We start from the raw sequence: 5,177 nt of genomic DNA on the forward strand, positions 1-5,177 counted from the left end.
CAGAGCCCAGAGCCAGAGGTCGTTTGAAGGATATATGTGGATGATTCGTCCACTCGACAGGGGAGCGACATCGACATACTACTCATCTCCCCGCAAGAAGATCGAATGCAGTTGGTCGTTCAGCTAGACTACAGGGCCACCAACAACGAGGCTGAGTACCAGGCGCTAATAGTCGACTTATAAGCCGCCCAGAACGTCGGAGCAATCAAAGTCTTGATCTATTCGGATTCTCAGTTGGTCGCTCAGTAGATGTCCGGAGCGTTCGAGATAAGTAACATCCGACTCAAGCTCTACGCAGAGGCCTTTGAGAAACTGAAGTCCAACTTTCAAGATGTCGTCATATAGAAGATCCCCCGATCGAAAAATCAGGCTGCGGATGAATTGGCCAAGTTAGCTAGCTCATTTACGCCGATCGTCATAGACCAGCGGATCGAGCAAGTATCACTGGTGTCCCACATCGACCGTATGGAGGGAATCACCTTTCCAAATGACTGGAGGATGAGCTTAACAGAATTCTTACGTTCGAGAAGTATGCCTATTGATCCGGAGGATGCTCGCCTGATAAAGAAGAGAGTCAGTCGGTTCACCCTGATCGGTGACCAACTCTATAAGAAGACCTTCGCCCGACCCCTACTCAAATGCGTCGGACCAGAAGACATCAATTACATCCTGAAGGAGGTGTAGGACCGTTGGGTCGGCTGGAAAGGGGGTTGTTGGATATTCCTGTAAAAAACAAACGAAACAACTCTCCCTCGAACTCTTTAAGCTAACATTTGTATATATAAAGTAAGCCGATAAATTAAAAGCATAAAGAACAAGCGAGGCGCAAGGATTTACTTGGTTACAACTGATGTGGTTGTTAATCCAAGGAAGATTAAGCTCACTAAAAACTCCTTCAGGCGGAGAAGCTTCGTACAACGTTGAAGCGCAGAAAACAGAAGCTCAACTCTAGACTAAAGCTTACAAGCGTTGGAATTACAATTCAGAGTTCGTTGAAAAGCTTCTGGACCAAGACTATATTTATATCCTTGGTCGGGGTACCTGGAAGGGGTTCCGGGCGCCCTGGGGGGATAAAACTTTATCCCCAACGTTCAGATCGCGTTTGACGTGATCTGGTTAACAAGTCTGGTCCGGGCGCCCCGGAGCCTAAAGTCAATCGATGTTGACTTTTTCATCTGGGGACCACTGCTCCGGTTCAGTTCACCTCGGTCCGTGTCTTCTACTCCGGATCCGTTCGCTTGGGTGATCTCTGCCATCCGGAAAAGGGCTCACCCGAACCCAACTTCCGGTCTTCTCGAGCGGGCTTCCCTCCGGCTTCTCGTCCCTCGGAATCGCCGCGTGTTTCCTTCTCGTCCGTCGGTGTACTCATCTGCAATCTTCGTCCCTCGAACGCACCGCGTGCCGTCCTTCTCGCTAGCTGCGTCTCTTGCTCCCCGAGTAATCTTCCGCTCCGGCTTTCGTCCCTCGGAACCATCGCACGCTTCCTTCTCGTCCGTCGATATACTCTTCTGCAGCACCTCGTCCCTCGGACTGCCATCCTTCTCGCTAGCTGCGTCTTCTGCTCGACTACTTGTGCTCCTAAGCTCATGCACATAGAGCCGTTAATTTGGGTTGGGCCCGTCGGGTTGGCCCGTCCCGCCAAACAATTTAAGCGGGTTGGGTTGGAATTTTATCAACCCAAGTCCGCCGTGGGCCGACCCGCGCGGGTCGCGGGCCTAGACGGGTCGGCCCGCTCGGGCTTGGGTTGGCCCGCAGGTTGGAAAACACATGTAAGATAAGTTTTAGGCCAATTTATTATCTTTCTTTGTTATAATTTTGAAATAAAAATAATACTTTTCATCCAACATAAGTACTCGTTTGTGTTCATTTATATTTAAAATACATGTTTATGTATACATTTAATTGTAGAAAACTTTTTCGAAGTAAAATGTTGAAGATATGAAATATTTTTAAATTTTTTTAAAAATTTTTGATGGGCCCGCGGGTTGGCCCGCCAAACCCGCAACCCTCCTTAGAATGGGTTGGGTTGGAAATTTTCCAACCCGCCAAGTTGGCGGGTTGGCCCACCCCGTCCCGTCAAATGGTTAGCTCGCCATGGGCCGACCCGCCCCGCCACGGGTTAGCCCGTCTAACAGCTCTACCTGCACACTTAGACACAAGGTTAGAAACACACAGGACTTAACTTAACTTGTTGATCACACCAAAACAACCTTGGGGTTCTAACAATCTCCCCCTTTTTGATGTGATCAATCCAAGTTAAGGTAGGGTAAAAAATAGACATAGAATAAAATAATTTATTGCAATAACATGCAATAGGAGGTACACCAAGGCGCTTGCGGGGGTCACCCGGGCGGCCGCGCGTTAGCCCGGAAAATACTTCTGGCTGGATACTTCTGATCGACCCTCTAGGAGGGCACCGCTTGGATGGTGGCCACCTGCTTATCTTGCCAGAAATACCACAACATGCCGTATCGACTGATTGAGGAAATGAAAACGTCCATGGTATCGTGCCTGTTCGACCAATAGGGCATGGATATCGTGAGACTTTTCCCTATGGCAATTGGTCAGCGGAAGTTCTTGCTCATCACGGTGGACTACTTCTCCAAATGGGTCGAAGCCGAGCCCCTAGCCAAGATAACTGAGCAGATGATCATGAAGTTCGTATAACAGAACATCATCTGCCGGTTTGGCATCCCTCGCCGGCTCATCTCAGATAATGAAAGATAATTCGCCGGTCAGAGGTTCAGGGAGTGGTGCGAAAGATATGGTATCCAACAGACCTTCACGTCTGTGGCCTATCTGCAGAGCAACGGGCAAGCAGAAGTCACCAATTAGGAAATCCTCCGAGTCTTGCGCGCTCGACTCGACCATATGGTAGGCAACTGGGTCGATGAGCTCCCGAGCGTGATGTGGGCCCTCCACATGACGCTAAAGGAGGGGACTGGTCTGACCCCATTCCACCTGGTGTATGACGATGAAGCGGTTGTCCCCGTCGAGGTCGGATTAGAGTCTGATCGGGTGTAGCATTATGATAAAGGCAACGTCAAGTGGAGGTTTTTGGAGTTAAACTTGGTGGATGAAGCGCGCGCCAGAGCAACCGTTCGGCTAATGGCGTATCAGCAATGGATGAGGCAAACCTACAATGGAAGGGTGATCCTGAGGTCCTTCTAGGTCAACGACCTCATTTGGAAGAAAGTCAAGTCAGTCGGGGACGTCACCAACCTCGAAACTCCATGGGCAGGCCTTTCAAGGTCGTGGAAAAGCTACGCTCAGGTGCTTATTATCTGGAGGACGAGACGGGGAGATGGCTCAAACAACCATGGAGTACAAATCATCTGCAACCCTATTGGGTCGGATGAGAGGTACGCAAGTGTAGAAGTGTATTTATACATTTTTGTACGCTCTCTCTAAATGTATGGTCAAAATAAAAGATTTCTAAGTTACATGTCGAACGACACATCAAATTGTCGAGCGGCGACGCTAAACGCGTGCCCCCACCAACGGTCGAGCAACGACCTTAAACTCGGGTCCACATCAAACCATTGAGCGGTGACGTTAAACGCGTGTCTCCATCAACGGTCGAGCGGCGACCTTAAACCTCCGGCTATATCAAATCGTCGAGCGGTGATGTTAAACGTGTGTCCCCACCAACGGTCGAGCGCCAACCTTAAAATCGGGTCCACATCAAACCGTTAAGCAGCGACGTTAACGCGTGTCTCCATCAACGGTCGAGCAGCGACCTTAAACCCCCGGCTACATCAAATTGTCGAGCGATGACGTTAAATGCGTGTCCCAACCAATGGTCGAGTGACGACCTTAAACTCGGGTCCACATCAAATCGTCGAGTGGCGACGTTAAACGCGTGTCTCTACCAACGGATGAGTGGCGGTAAGCTTTATAATTAAAGGCGTCCGAGCGGAGGTAAGCTTGCTTTAGAGCTTCAAACCGGCTCGGCTCGGCCTCTTGGTATGTCTTCAAAGCTGCTCAGGAAGCTGTCAGTTCATCCTCAACAACCATTAGCTTTCCCCAGAGGGAGGCTTCACCAGAAAATCCTTGGCCTCCTTCAACTTCTAAGAGAGAGATCGGGCCTCCTGATTCTTCAGTTCTAAGTCGACGATGGCTCAGTTCTTCCTCGCAGTAGCCGACTCGATCTTCTTGTCGAAGGTGCTGACCTGCTTGTTAAGTCGCTCCAGCATCACCTCCTAGCCAGCGATTTTCGCCCGCTCGACCTCAAGGAGCTTGGTGGCCTTCTCCAGGTCGGCCTTCAGCTTATTGACGTTGACGGTCGATGACCCCTGGGAAGAGGATGGGCCGCTTGAAACTTGGAGTTTCCTGAACTCATCCTCCCGAAATGTGAGCCTGTGGAATATGGCCAGACTCTCCACCCAGTACTGCGGACAAGCGGAAAAAGGTTAGAGCCGAATGGGGGTAAACCTCGAATTTATGATTAGAATATTTACCCCGGTGGCCATTTGAGTGTGACTATTGGCAAGCGCGCCCGGAGGCATCATTGCTGCACGGGCTCTTGCCTCCTCCCACACCTCGGCGAGCGGACCCTTGATGAGGATCTGATGTTCGGGGGTCTTGGACCGGGCGATCGACTCGCTGTAGTCCTCTGTTGGCAGATAGAGGATCACGATAATTGACCGCCTCCCGCTCGGGGGAGAGTGAGCCGATGGTGCCCGACCGGAGGCACGGGATGCGGTCGTTGGACGAATGCCAGACCTTAGAATCCTCGGTGGTTGTGTGGGGGCGGCAAGAAAGCGACGGGTGATGCGGTGACAGTGCCCTGCGGCAGCTCAATGAGGGAGGGCGTCCGGTTAGATGACACTGCATCAATTTCTGGAATTGGTGTTGGGGTCGATGTCTCAACCCGCTCGGCGACCACCATGGCAGAGGTAACAGAGCAGGATGGAGTGTCTGCTCGACACCTCTTGTGCTTATTGAGGGGTTCGCCGGATGAACCGGAGCCCTCAGTGAGTGGGGTGGTGTGGCTCAAGTGGAGCAAGCGGTTGACCGACCTCTTCCACGCTGGTCGTCTGGCTGGTTGCCCCCTGCTCGCCACGATGGGGGTTGCCCCATCCTCGCCTTACAGGTCTTCTTGTGAGCCGACCGGAGGGAGGTCATGACTCGCTAGTTTCTCAACGATCGCCACGTTGATTTCGACATCCTTGAGC

Source organism: Zingiber officinale, chromosome 8A (assembly GCF_018446385.1).
Source record: "Zingiber officinale cultivar Zhangliang chromosome 8A, Zo_v1.1, whole genome shotgun sequence".
NCBI classification, from domain to species: domain Eukaryota; kingdom Viridiplantae; phylum Streptophyta; class Magnoliopsida; order Zingiberales; family Zingiberaceae; genus Zingiber; species Zingiber officinale.